Genomic DNA, 15,752 nt, shown 5'->3' on the forward strand with positions numbered 1-15,752 from the left:
TTGAAAGTGAAAAATGCCTTTCTCTACCCTCCCTAGAGGTTTGGCATAATGACAAATATCTCCTCATTATTTAAAAAATTACGAATACCCTCTTGATTTTAACTTCCGACTAACAACGAGCCCATTTCGTTAGGTTTCTATCTAATTTTTGAGGTAAACTGACAAAAGCCCTTTTGAATTATAAATTATAATTTTATATATATTTTATAATTTTTTAAGATATTTTGTGGATTAATATTTCCTCTAAATTATTTATTTTACCATCCTCAAAATTTTTTATATATTTTTTTATTTTTAAAAAAAAATTAACAAGGGTAAAATAGTAATGTCTACTTCACCGTCTAGGAGCTACATAATTATTTTTAATTTGAGGGGGGTATTAGTAATTTTTCAGACAATGAGAGGGTTTTCATAACCATGCCAAACGTCAGGGGACAATTGTAATTTATCCTTTATATTAACTAGACGTCATGGCACGTCGTCCCTGCGTGCATATTATAAAATATTTTCATGTTTTAAGGCATATTATAAATAAAAATAAAATATATAAACTAACAATTCACATTTCAAGAAAAAAAAAAAAGAACCGACTTAAGGTATTATCATACACAACAAAAGATTTGGTATAATGATGTTAAAATGAAGTTTAATCATTTTTATTTTTTTGCTTTAAAAAAAGTAACCGTCGTGTTTATACCCACATTTGTTATAAGGGTATAACAATTATATTTAAAAATTATTATGATGGCATCATTAACTGCTATTTATAAGTGTAAATTATCTTTATTTAATTTTTATATTAGTATAGATATAAATAGCGACGTTAGTACAGTCAGTTTGTTTCATTATGTTTAGTTTTATTTTTAGAGTCTTTTGTTTTGTGTTTTGGAGATAAAGAGAGAAAAATAGAGATAAATAAGTGTGTATTGGAGATAGAGTGTATGTTTGGATTTATTTTTAGAGGTAATTTAAAATATTTTAAAATAAGTGGTGTATGTTTGTTGTTAGAATTTGAGAGACAAAAGTCACTGTTTATCGTCAAATCGTGTCTCTTTTATATATTTTTATATATAAATATGTATATATATAAATACTTTATGTTTAATGTTTATTTTTTGAAGACAAAAATTACTGTTCATTATCAAATCATATTTCTTTTATATTATATTTATATATATATAAGTGTGTATATAACTATTATATATAGAAAATTCAAAAATAAAAAAACACACAAACAATGTGTGAAAACAAAGAGACAAAATTCAACCTATATTTGGATTTGTTTTTTGGCCCATTTCTGAGATGGACCAAAACCAAGTCCATATTTGGTTTCATATTTTACACACCTTATCTAGGTGTGTATTTACTTTGCTTGGCTTTTGAGCCCAAGCAAAATTTTTGCAACTTTTTTTTTTTTAATGTTTTTCTTCTTTCCTCTCTCTTTTCTTCTTTCCTTCTCTGTTCTTCTTTCATCTCTCTTTTCTTCTGTCAAGTTTCAACAACCATCGCGTCCTCTTCTCTATCGTTCACGTGGCCGCTGCGTTTAGTGGCCGCCGCCACCGAGTCAACGCCATTGTTATCTGCCATGCACGAGGCCTCAGATTTGTTGCCAGTCGTCGTTGGTTGCTGTTGTTGATTTGGAGATTCAGTCTGCGAGAAGAGAACGCCTGCTGCATTTACGAGTGAAGGCCGTGATCGTCGGTCGTCGCACGCAGCCGTTAGGGATGCGCCGCACGCGCGCCCCCCAAATCGGTCAGTCGCTGGATTTTGTTTAATCGTGACTTGTTTTTCATTGTTTAAATTTATGACCTTGTTTTGAATTTTCAAGTTCTATGGATTTCCACATATTGTTCAACAATACAATGGTGATTGACAAAAATTAGCACTGATTTCGTGAATTGCATTTTTTTTACTTATTTTCAGAAATTGATTTTGTTGTGTTGTATTGTACTATTTTGGCTCACTGTAGATAGGACAATAATTGAGGATTTCTTGCAGATGAGTATTGAAATGTATATCAAATATAGTGACTATACACTACAATATCGTACGATTACAATTTTTTTGATTTAACATTGCATTGATAATGGTTGCATTATTTTACTGATGCTAGTCAGTGTGGCAGTATTGAGTTTTTAACCTTTTCTACCTATGTGCTTTTCATTGCCTACTGTACATTTGCATTCACATGCCTCATAGTTCCAACTTTAGTACATTTCAGATAAATAAATATATGCTTTTCTAATGAAAAAAAGAGAAACTATTTTTAGATTAAAGGACATATTTGTCTTTACTAATATATTTTAAGATTGATATAGGTATCTATTTGATAATTATGGAAAAACTCAAGTATCAATCCAAACACTTGCAAAATTTCATATATCAATTTGATATGTATGAAAAAACTCGGTGCTCAATTGGATCATATACAAAAATTTATGTATCACAGTAATGCTAAAACTCAAGTACCAAAATAATTTTTGTTCTTTTTTAATGTGGTTAGATGTTATCATTTTTATTTTTAATTACTAGTACTATATTTTTTGTTAATTTTTACATAAAGACATTAGCAACTATTAATATAGGAGCAGTAATTTATAAAAAGTTAATCTAATTAACTTGTCCACCTCACATGACATAGAGGACCGAGATAGAAATATTAGTTTGTTTTAGTTTAATAATATAATATAATTCGTCATTCTTTTAAGGAATTTACTAAAAGAAAAAAATAAAAAAATATTTTTACAAAAATACAAAAAATATGATCGTGTCTCAATCCCACTCCTACTTTCAGGTTTGTAGTAATTAATTGATATATTGATATAACGTAGAAAATTCAAAAGTTGAATTTCATAGATTGTGAAATTGTAAATCATAAAATTTTTTCATTGTGGATATATAAATTACCGTGCTTATTTTTTACAACACTTTGATATATAAACCAACCCACAAAGATGCAGCAGCCAAACGACACTCGTTCTTCCCAGTCATCTTGGTATGAAAAAGTGGTATAGAACACGGAAATGGAACGCGTGTTCATTGAGTTAATGCATGAGGAGTTCATCTCACACCGACTCCAATCCTCCACATTTCCACCGTCGGTGTGGGCTTGTATAACTGAGAGAATGAACTCAGTTATGAGTCAGAGTTGTCTTTTTATGATGGTACAACTAAAAGCCAAAGTTAACAGACTGCACTGTGCTTGGCGTCTATTGAACAACATTTTGAGCAGGGGGACCGGGTGGGTGATAGAATCGCATTTTGTACTTATTTCATATAATATTTTAGCCTATTTTGTGATCAAATACTCCTAATTAAATATTATTTTACAGCATTAGGACAAAAGAATTGGAAAATGAAGAAAAGCACCAAAATGGAAATTCAAACACGACTCAAACTCAAATTCTGGCAAGAGTTTGGAACTGCTTGGACTACCTCTGATGAAGGAAGAGTTTAACTAGGATTATAATTTTATCTCTATAAGTCTTCTAGTTCAACTAGGAATCTACTTCTAATCCTAGTAGAACTAGGTATCTAGCTATTATAAATAGGTGATGTAATTCACTTTAAGAGACAACTTTTAAACTCTTTTATTTCTCTACGTTTTTATATTATTTTGCTTTTCATGCGTTCTTTCATGAGCATGTCTAGCTAAACCTCTCATTCCGGTTGAAGACTTGGTGAACGCTTAAATCCAACGGGTTGTGAGATCTAATTTATGCTTTCTACTTTTATTCATATTGGTATTTGTGTTGTTCTCTGTGCTTTTATTACAAATAATCTGATTTATTGTCAAGAATATTTGCCTAGCCAATTGAACTTTCAAATCCGTAATTGTTTGTTTAGTTCGATAACTAGTGGTAACACAACATAATTGATTATGTAGAAGTTTTCGATTATGTTGTGGGGAATGCACAATCTAACTTAAATAAATCCTCGTAGGAATTTATTGGTTAGAATTGGGCCTTTCTAGTTCTTAATGCTGTCGGTAAATTAAATCTTGAGGACGTTCCCAAGGTTGTTTACTGATTAGGGATTTAGTCAACGGACGTTCCTTGACTATCCACAAGGTAAGGAAAGGTGAGGTCGTTAGGTCGTACCAATTGCCATAACCAATTTATCTATCATGAATAATTGTTATCTTTGCATCTATGATCAACCGTGGAATTAAGTGTGATCCTATCTTTAACTGGAATACTCTTCTCTTATATTTATCTCTTCTAATTTTATTAGCTTTTTAGTTTTATTCTTCTTCCAATCAAAACTCCCCCTAATTATTTTCGTTTTTGAAGGAATTAATTTAAAACCAATCTCTGTGGATTCGACCCTACTCACACATCTACAAAAGTGTTCGTAGGAATTATTTTTGGTGGATTCGACACCCATCAAATTTTGGCGCCGTTGCCGGGGATTGGTGTCTTTAAATTAATTTCTTTTGCTAGTTACTTGGTTTTATGCCACGTTCTTCTCGTACAGCTGAACTTAAATTTGACCCAGAGATCGAGAAAACTACTCGTAGACTCCGAAAAGAAACCAAGCAACACAAGGAAGAGGCTTCTACTTCTTCCAAACCAGCAGCAGACTCTGAGTTAGACGTGTCCACGTCTAACAACTCTAAAGACGAAGTCATGGCCCAAAATCCCGAACGAACGATCAAAGAGATGACTTCGCTTGACTTAAATCAACAACCACTCTGCATTGAATATCCTAATTTAGATGTTGATTTTGAACTTAAATCTGGCCTAATTCATTTACTTCCCATTTTTCGTGGCCTTGCAGGTGAAGACCCACACAAACACCTCAAGGAATTTCATGTGGTGTGTTCCGGCATGAGACCTCAAGGAGTCACCGAAGAACAAGTCAAGTTAAGGGCCTTTCCATTCTCATTGGGAGATAAAGCAAAAGATTGGCTCTACTCCTTACCTTCGGGATCTATTGTTAATTGGAACGAGCTCAAGAAACTATTTCTTGAGAACTACTTCCCCGCTTCAAGGACTACAAACATCCGAAAGGAAATAAGTGGAATACGCCAATTCTCCGGTGAAAGTTTTTATGAATATTGGGGGAGATTCAAGCAATTGGTGGAGAGTTGCCCTCATCACCAAATTCCCGACCATCTTCTAATTCAATATTTTTATGAAGGGTTGTCCGAGGCAAACAGAAGCTTGGTGGATGCAGCTAGTGGAGGTGCTTTGTATGATAAAACTCCTACCGAAGCACGCAGACTAATCACAACCATGGCGGCCAATAATCAACAATTCGGTAGTAGAAACGACAACCCCCCACGAAGGGTGCACGAGGTAAGTACTTCTATTGATGAACGTTTAGATAAACTTACTTCTCTTGTTGAAAAGTTTATAGGGGGAGGCATTCAACAAGTCAAGACTTGTGGGATATGTACATCTTCGGGACATTGCACCGACGCTTGTCCTACACTTCACGAAGATTCAACCGAACATGCTGGCGCCATCGGTGGATTTTTCGAGCAACAACAAAGGAGATATGATCCATTTTCCAATACATATAACCCCGAATGGAGTAAACACCCAAATTTGAGGTATGACAATCAATCTCAAAACTTTCAAAGGGGTCCACACCAACAACCACCACCACCTCAAACCAATCCCAATAATGGTACGCCCTTGGAGGATATCGTGAAGACACTCGCCTTGAGCACCCAACAATTCCAACAAGAAACTCGCTTGAGCATACAAAATTTGGAATCACAAATGAGCCAACTGGCCTCCTCCGTTAGCCGTTTGGAGTCTCAAGGTAAGTTTCCCTCCCAAACTATTATTAATCCTAAACAAAATATTAGTGCTATTACCTTGTGCAGTGAAAAAGAGCTACAACTCGAAAATAGCACTAGGCGTGGGCACGCACAGCAGGGCAAAACAGAGGATGCATTGGAAATTCCTCCAAAAGAAATTGAAAAATCCAACCAAGTCAGCGAGGAAAGTCCCAAGGTGTTCATACCCAAACCTCCCTTCCCGGAAAGATTTGCCAAGTCCAAAGAGGAGGAAGAGGAGAAGGATATCCTTGAAACATTACTCAACGTTGAGGTAAATATTCCCTTGCTCGATGCAATTAAACAAATACCTCGCTATGCAAAGTTTCTCAAGGAGTTGTGCGCCAACAAATCTAAATTGAGAGATAATGAAAGGGTAAGTATTGGAGAAAATGTATCTGCCATTTTTCAAAGAAAACTACCTCCTAAATGCAATGATCCAGGTACGTTTTCTATCCCTTGTAAAATTGGAAAGATTGGAATAGAAAAGGCAATGTGTGATTTGGGTGCTTCAATCAATATTATGCCTCTTACCATTTATGAATCTTTGAATGTTGGCCCATTGAAAAAAACGAGGGTCGTTCTTCAACTCGCCGATCATTCCGTAGTTTACCCCAAAGGAGTTCTTGAGGATGTTCTTCTGCAAGTTAATGAATTGGTTTTTCCTGCTGACTTTTATGTGCTTGATATGAAGGGGGATATTTCTCCCAACTCTACATCCATCTTACTAGGAAGACCATTCCTTAAAACCTCAAAAACCAAAATTGATGTTGATGCTGGAATTCTCTCTATGGAATTTGATAATGAGGTTATGAGCTTTAGAATTGGTGGTGCCATGGAATATTCTAATGATGTGCATTCTATTTTTTTCGTTGATTTTATTGATCCTTTGGCGCAAAAAAATGCTGTGTTCGATGGAGGAGGAGCATTTAAGACAACAATTACCAAAAGCCCCACCTCGAGTCCAAGAACTTACAAGAACAAAGTCTTTCATGACAAAATCAGTTCAAGGAAGAAGTCATCCATGGACCGCCAAGTTCTCCTAAATCCACACCATCACCGGGTGCATTACATAGAAGAAGTGGATTTAGAGTGTCCAACTCATTTGAATTGAGGCACAACAACGTCTAGCCAAAGACGCTAAAGAAAGGCACTTCTTGGGAGGCAACCCATGTCCTTTTCTTTTTCTCAATTATTATTATTATTTTTCTTTTCTCTTATCTAACTTCTTGTGAATGTTGTGATACCACTACAATCAATTTTTGTAGGTCAAAAGGTATGAGCATCCACAAGGGACTCTCCCTCTCATTCAAGGTCTCACAATTCTCGAGCTCCCGCAGTTCCACCACCTACTCCTGAATCACTAAGGGACGCTCTCTTTCTCCCTTTCTCTTATTTTATCGTCCTAGATATGCATGCTTACCACATTGGGGACAATGTGGAATTAAGTGGGGGGAAGGTGTTTTGATTGTTTTGATAGAAAACGAGTCTTGGTGGATTAATTATTTTGATTGATGCTTGCTACCCCTTCCATATTTGTTGAAGCAAATATTATTTTATCTTGTTCTCACACTAGCCTTATGATCAAAGACTTAGGCTAATCAAGTAATAATTTGGTAATGTGTGATAAGGATGTGCATCTAATGACTCCTGACAACTTACGGTTAAGAACTTATTTTTGCAAATGGTGATTTGATTTGAAAATTGAATGTGGAAAATTGGTGGACATAACCTACCTAGAGAGGAATTTTGAGCCTATACACTCATGAAAATCTACAATTTTTTCTTTTCTTGAGAGATAATGCTTCATGATTTTGTCTTCCTAGAACTTGCTTTGAACCATATCGAGGCCACATCTTTATGCATACACTTGAAAATGATAAAGGCACTAGGATAAAAACCCCTTTAGCTTAAAAAGACCACCTACATACAAATCCCCTTAGTAAGCCCATTTGAGCCTTATAAGCCTTAATTCCTTGTTATGCAACCCTATGTATAAACAAACTCTACCGTCTTTTTATTATCCTTGTTTGGCCCTTCCAAGGACTAGTAGAGCGTCAAAGAACAAAGATGTATTCTAAGTATATGTTTTGACATTAAGTGGGGGGATATCTCAATTATTGTAAAGGACGTTTATGAGCTAACATGTCACATGACAATCTTGTTCTATGCCTTAATAGACAAAGAAAGAGAGAAAAAAAAATACTTTCAAAAAAAAAAAAGGAAAAAAAAAAAAGAAAAAAAAAAGGAGAAGAAAAAGAAAATTCTCTCTTCGAAAGAAAGGCATAGTTCAAGTCGAGGAAAGTGGGACATGAAAGAGCATGAGATAAATCAATTTTGAAAAGCTTGGATTCCTACATCTATTACTTGGTGCTCTAATTTAGTTCCTTGGATTTTCACCTCATTTTTCCTTATTCTTCCTACCCCCAAACCAAAGCCCCATTACAACCAAAATATAAGACCTCTTGATTCAAGTGTGTGCATATTTATAAGTGGTGGAGATTTTGGTGTATAATCAAACCTATGGTGAAGCATTTTCATAGCGAGCATTTGAGCGAAACACTCAACCAAAAACACTTGAGAGATTGGGAGATATGAGAGCATAGTCCACTTGTTTTCCATGCTTAGTTTTCATGAAGATCATCTTGTGAAAACTTGTTTGAAGCTTGTTGAATTGTCTTTATCATATGATGTACTATTCTTTGAACACTTAACTAGATTCTTGCTTGTTACTTTCGTCTGCGATCCATAAAGTTTGGAATGAATTTCTTCAACTATTTTATCTCTATTTCTTTGCATCGAGGACGAGCAAAGGGTTAAGTGGGGGGATATTTGATAGAATCGCATTTTGTACTTATTTCATATAATATTTTAGCCTATTTTGTGATCAAATACTCCTAATTAAATATTATTTTGCAGCATTAGGACAAAAGAATTGGAAAATGAAGAAAAGCACCAAAATGGAAATTCAAACACGACTCAAACTCAAATTCTGGCAAGAGTTTGGAACTGCTTGGACTACCTCTGATGAAGGAAGAGTTTAACTAGGATTATAATTTTATCTCTATAAGTCTTCTAGTTCAACTAGGAATCTACTTCTAATCCTAGTAGAACTAGGTATCTAGCTATTATAAATAGGTGATGTAATTCACTTTAAGAGACAACTTTTAAACTCTTTTATTTCTCTACGTTTTTATATTATTTTGCTTTTCATGCGTTCTTTCATGAGCATGTCTAGCTAAACCTCTCATTCCGGTTGAAGACTTGGTGAACGCTTAAATCCAACGGGTTGTGAGATCTAATTTATGCTTTCTACTTTTATTCATATTGGTATTTGTGTTGTTCTCTGTGCTTTTATTACAAATAATCTGATTTATTGTCAAGAATATTTGCCTAGTCAATTGAACTTTCAAATCCGTAATTGTTTGTTTAGTTCGATAACTAGTGGTAACACAACATAATTGATTATGTAGAAGTTTTCGATTATGTTGTGGGGAATGCACAATCTAACTTAAATAAATCCTCGTAGGAATTTATTGGTTAGAATTGGGCCTTTCTAGTTCTTAATGCTGTCGGTAAATTAAATCTTGAGGACGTTCCCAAGGTTGTTTACTGATTAGGGATTTAGTCAACGGACGTTCCTTGACTATCCACAAGGTAAGGAAAGGTGAGGTCGTTAGGTCGTACCAATTGCCATAACCAATTTATCTATCATGAATAATTGTTATCTTTGCATCTATGATCAACCGTGGAATTAAGTGTGATCCTATCTTTAACTGGAATACTCTTCTCTTATATTTATCTCTTCTAATTTTATTAGCTTTTTAGTTTTATTCTTCTTCCAATCAAAACTCCCCCTAATTATTTTCGTTTTTGAAGGAATTAATTTAAAACCAATCTCTGTGGATTCGACCCTACTCACACATCTACAAAAGTGTTCGTAGGAATTATTTTTGGTGGATTCGACACCCATCAGTGGGGTGGGATCCAGAAAAGAATACTATAACAGACGAGGCAGGACGTTTAGAGGAGCTGTACCGTGTACACATCTGATTGTGCTCTCATTCTGTCTTCGGGTAATTATCTATTTTTGCACGAAGGCTCTCTTGAATGCAGTGAACGTACTCTTTCACAAACTAATAGTATATCCTGGCAATGTGAATGAATGCGGACTATAAAAAAATTGTTCAGCATGGGTTTCAACGCTTTGACCTGTGCACTCAAATATTCTCATGGAACGCCGCATTTGGTGGGCTTGCTCGTTCGTCATCCCAGCAACGCCGGACAATCCATAGCACCAACTACATAGATGATGAATAGATGGATGGCACTCAATCGGGCAGCCGTCGGTCATGAGACGAGTATGAAGATACAACATTCTCTCAATGACAGCCCATGACGTTTGGGGACGAATTCTTTTCTTCACCGGGATCAGCGCAGGCGTCCGCTGGTCTGTTCGGAAGCGATAATCGGTTCCTACGAGTTGCCAGTGAGCTGCAAGCTGAGAAGTATGAGACGATGGACAAGTTGAATGAATCACTTAAAGGGAAGATTTAGCACACCGGGTTCAAAACTACTGAATCGATTGAGTGGTGCGTAGATTAGTTGACAAAGTTTAAGGATCTGCTGGACATCGTTTCACCACCGCGTTAGAGCGCTTTCACAGTCACAGCACGCGCACGATCTTCTTACGTCTTAATAACGAGAATAAACTCTGCTGGTTGTATTAATTGGGTAAGTGAATATAATGCCAGGTGATTAAAATATTATAAAAAACTGGTTAATTTATGTGTATTCGTGCATGTATGGTTTACTTAGATTGCACTCATACCAAGTACCCATGCTCGTTAAGTATTTGCATGTCCTTAGCCGTCGGACGTCTATTGTATGTAACTTACCCACTACTGTTGCGTGTTTCTATTTAGCAATACAACTACGATCGGATATATGGCAAGCTCCAATGTTGGTCAAGGTTTAGAGTCGAACTCCACAAGCGACAGCTCGGGGACACTAAGGACTCTAGGAAGTAACGAATCTGATGTTTCAGAGAAATTTTACGCATTTAGAGATCTAATATGCCCATAGTTTTTAAGAAAAATGTGCCACGTAACACATCTATACTACAGGGAGCAGGGTGGGTTGCCGACATAATGACAACCCCACACCAAGGACGATTTTTTGACAACATTCACATGACCAAGCTATGCTTATATGCTTTGGTTGATGCAGTAACTTCTAGAGGGTTACTGTCGCATGGTCAGACATCCAGGGTTACCTCAATCGAGGAGGTTGCACTCTTCATGCAGACGGTTGGCATGCATAAAAGACACCGCGACAATATGGAGTGATTTCAACACTAATTGGAGACTATTCATCGTAGATTCCACCTAGTGCTTTCTGCCTTGTGCGCAATGGCACCAGAACTAATAACTCATCCAAATTTTACAAACACACATCTGAGAGTAGCAAGTAACCACGATTTCTACCCATACTTTAAGGTACATACCACATTTTCCACATCATTTTTCATAGCATAATCCATGCAAGCTGGTCAAATGCATACTATTTCATTCATGTAACTATACTTAATGACATGTTCGATGTCGGATTGTGTCGGAGTGATGGATGGGGCGTTGGTACCTGTTTCGGTCCCTCGAGTTGACCAAAACTGATATCGGTTGCGAAAAGGCCACCTAGCACAGAACGTACTAGCAATATGTGATTTCGATATTAATTTCACCTATGTCTATGCTAGGTGGGAACAAAGTGTGGCCGGTGCCCAGGTCCTGGACCATGCAGTATCACAAGATCGAAATTTTCCATTTCCATTGATCGGTAAGCACTGTACTATATATAAACTACATTCCAACGAACATCTTCCTTAAAAAGAAAATACGTGGTACTAGCGGTTCTTCTTATGACAATGTCTATGCAGGTAAGTATTATTAGTAGAAGCATGTTTCGCAAACTACCAATGTTTCCTGACTCCTTATCGAGGAACAAGGTAGGGGTGGGCAATCGGGTCGGGTTGATCGGCTCCCGACCCGACCCGATCGGGTTCGGGTAGAAGAAGACGGGTTGTTCGGATTTTTATGGCGGGTTCGGATAATCTGAAACCCGCCTATTTGTTAGTCGGATCGGGTTCGGGTTTTATAACCCAACCCGATTACCCGATCGGGTACCCGACGTCAAAAGGGGGGAAATTAATAGGGTTCGGGGTTCCTGTCTTCTGCAGCTCTGCTCATTTCTTCCTCTCTAGTCTCTGCTCCTGCGTTTCTTCCTCTCTCGGTTCAGTTCATTTCTTCCTCTCTCTCGCCGTCGCCGTCGCCGCCGCACGAGACTCTCTCTCACCGTCGCCGTCGCCGCCGCAGGTCCTGTTGCCATCGGCCCACCCCTACACAACATCTGGAAACTGAGTTGAAGTGTTAATCATTTCTGAAACAGTGGGGTAAACATCTTCTTGAAGTGTTAATTCTCCTTTGAGTTTATCATTTCTTTTGCTATATGATGTGTACAGCTTATCATATGTGTATTTTGATGTCAGTGGAAACTGAGTTGCTGAATGTACTTATGTGCTCCTGATGATGTTTACTGCATGATATGTGGCAATTTGAGTTGTGAATTTATTGTTAATCATTTGATTTTCTTTTGCTTGTCTAGCCGTAAATCTTTATCATAATATTATGCTATATCCATCTCAACCTTTCATTCTTTCTTTCCCCATAATCTGACCTCCAAAAGCCTCGAGCCTGATGGTTGGAAACAAGAAATAACAAGATGTGACATAAATGAGGAAAAATGGAAGATGCATAAAATTTATTCACATTGCGGTCTAGCATGCTTTACTCTCTCTGTAGGCTGATGTGTTTGTCTGTCTAACTAGGAAGTGGAGTACACTTAAACCACACACAATCATCACACTGAGCCCTGGGTCTTTTTCATTTAACCTTTAGATTACTTGTGTTAACTAATTCTGATAGGAGCTTCTTATATTTAATCGTGGATGGGGAAGCAACTCAATTGTTTAATGACAGAAATCAGATTTCTGTCATGAAGAAATGAAAAGAGAGTAGTTTTTATCGTGTAATCAAATACTCCTTAAACATGTCATGCATCATAAAAGGAAATAATACCACCTACAGCTCAGTGTATTAACTCTGACAAACTGAATACAATCCTTAGGAAACAAAATCATTTAGCATGAATACATTATACATGGTACAGACCCCTAACAGGGAAAATCCAAGAAAATAGAACATGCCTAAATATCAATAGGCTTAATTACAACAAGAATTTGAAATTTTAAATGAGCAAATGTATTTTAATTTGAAATATTACCTTAATATTATTATTGTTGTGGATGTTTTACCTTAAATATTACCTTAATATACTTTTCGTCTATTGATTACGGGATCTTATGTATCTTACATGTGGATGTTTTAATCTTGTAGATGTCAAATTCTCAATCTCAATCTTCACCTACTGTAGACTTATCAGATGCTCAAGATCAAGGCATAAATATGAACATGGTTCATAATCAGGTCAGTGGTGATCATGTTGACTTTGATGTTGATAAGGGTATGGATATGTCAGAGGATGAGGACGATATTCCACTTGATTCTAAGAAAAGAAAAAAGAGGGTAGTGACTTCTAGATCACCTTGGTGGGACCATTTTCATAAATTTTACTGTGAAAAAGATAAAGTGCAAAAAGCTAGATGCAAATATTGTACTAGGGAAATCAAAGCCGATCCAAAAGTACATGGAACTAGGCCTTTAAAGAACCACTTTGAATCTTGCAAGAATAAACCTCATGATGTTTCCACCAATCAGACGAGATTGTCTTTTCAATCAATTCGTTTAGGCGAAAAAGAGGCCCCGCTTGTCAATTGGAGATTTGATCAAGAGAAAATTAGAGAGGCTTTGTCTTATATGTTGGTTGTAGATGAGCTCCCATTTAAAACAGTTGAGAATTCTGGATTTAGACATTTCATATCGGTGGCTTGTCCAATGTTTGCTATTCCATCAAGAAGGACAATAACAAAAGACATTTTCCATATGTATGTCAATGAAAGAGCAAAATTGAAGTCATTTATTAAGAATCATGCTCAAAGGGTTTGCATTACAACAGACACTTGGACATCTATTCAGAAAGTCAATTACATGTGTCTCACTGCTCATTTTATTGATGATGAATGGAATTTACATAAGAGAATTTTGAATTTTTGTCCAATTATCGGACACAAAAGTGAAGAAGTTAGTAGAGGTGTTGAGAAATGTTTGCTTGAATGGGGTATTGATAGGATTTTTACGATTACTGTTGATAATGCATCTTCTAATGATGGAGCTATGGTTTATTTGAAAAAGAAACTTGAAAACTGGGGTCAAAATATTTTAGGTGGAAAATATGTGCACATGAGGTGTATAGCACATATAATCAACCTTGTGGTTCAGGATGGTTTGAAAGGGAAGGATGACCATGAGGCAATATCTCGTATTAGAGGGGCAGTTAGGTATGTGAGAAACTCTCTGGCTAGGTACAAAAAATTTCAAGAATGCGCTGAATTTATTGAAACAAAGAAGTTATTGTCTCTTGATGTACCTACCAGATGGAATTCCACCTATTTGATGTTAGAAGCTGCGACATGTCTTAAAAGGGCATTTGATGCTTATGAAGATATTGATCTTGCTTATAAGAATGATCTTTCAAAGAAACCATTTGATGGGGTTCCTATTGAATCTGATTGGGATAGGGCAAAGATGCTATTGAAGTTTTTGAAGCATTTTTACAATCTCACATTGTGCACTTCCGGTTCTTCATATGTCACATCTAATATTGTGTTTCATGAAATATGTGAAGTTGATTTGCTTCTCCGACGATGGTTGCATAGTGATGATATTGAATTAAGTGATATGGCAAGAAAAATGAAAGAAAAATTTGACAAGTATTGGGGATCAATTGAAAAGATGAATATGGTTTTGTATTATGGTGTGATACTTGATCCACGTCACAAATTGGGGTTTGTAGAATTTTCCTTTGATAAATTATATGGTGGTATTGGACAAAATGATGTAATGAAATAGAGGGTACGAGATGGTCTTCATGAGTTGTTCAATGATTACAAGTTAAGATATGGACACGCTCTTCAAGGAACTTTAGAAAGCCCGGGTTCATCGTCTAGTCGTGTTTCTTCATCTTCTTTCTCATCAAAAGAAATGTTTATGCATGATGAAGAGAGCGAGACTCGCAGGTTTTCTTTACAACAAGAGTACATGATGTACATGACAGGAGGTAAAGATCACGTAAAATCAGAGTTAGAGAAGTATCTCGGTGAGGATGTTGAAGAGTATAGGGAAAAGTTTGATATATTAAAATGGTGGAAAGTGAACACTCAGAGGTTTTCGATTCTCTCAAAGATGGCTCGAGATATATTGGCAGTTCCTGTCTCGACTGTTGCTTCAGAGGCCGCATTTAGCACTGGTGGATGTGTTCTTGATGCATTTAGGAGCTCACTATCTCCTAAAATTGTTCAAGCTATTATTTGTGCTCAAGATTGGATCCGTAAAGATTTCAAGCCAATAAGCATAGAAGAAGATTTAAGTGAAATTGAAATGTTTGAGCAAGGTACTTTTTATTTTCTCTTTTGCTTTGTTTTATATTAAATTCTATATACTTTTATTTATATTAATCTCAATTCTTTTTTTTTTTGTTTTCTTGTAGAGTTGACAAAATTGGGAGTCGATTCAACCATAATTGATATTTGACTGGACTACTTTGGACTTTGGAGTTTGGACTTTGGAATATTTTGGATGTGGTACTTCACAATTCACATTATTGTAAATTAATTATTAGAATGTAATGACTTGATGGATTATTTTGTTCATGTTGATATTTGCAAAAATTGAATGTCTCTTGTGACTCTTTGCCATTGCAATTTATTTTATGAATAAAATTTGATTACTTC

At 36.1% G+C, this 15,752-nt stretch overlaps 1 pseudogene; it reads left to right on the plus strand.

Moving 5' to 3' along the window:
- The first annotated feature begins 14,202 nt into the window (after positions 1-14,202).
- Positions 14,203-15,552, plus strand: LOC148786887 (zinc finger BED domain-containing protein RICESLEEPER 2-like; annotated as a pseudogene).
- Positions 15,553-15,752: the final 200 nt, after the last annotated feature.

Source organism: Sesamum indicum, linkage group LG9 (assembly GCF_026168435.1).
Source record: "Sesamum indicum cultivar Baizhima isolate 11 linkage group LG9, ASM2616843v1, whole genome shotgun sequence".
NCBI classification, from domain to species: Eukaryota; Viridiplantae; Streptophyta; class Magnoliopsida; order Lamiales; family Pedaliaceae; genus Sesamum; species Sesamum indicum.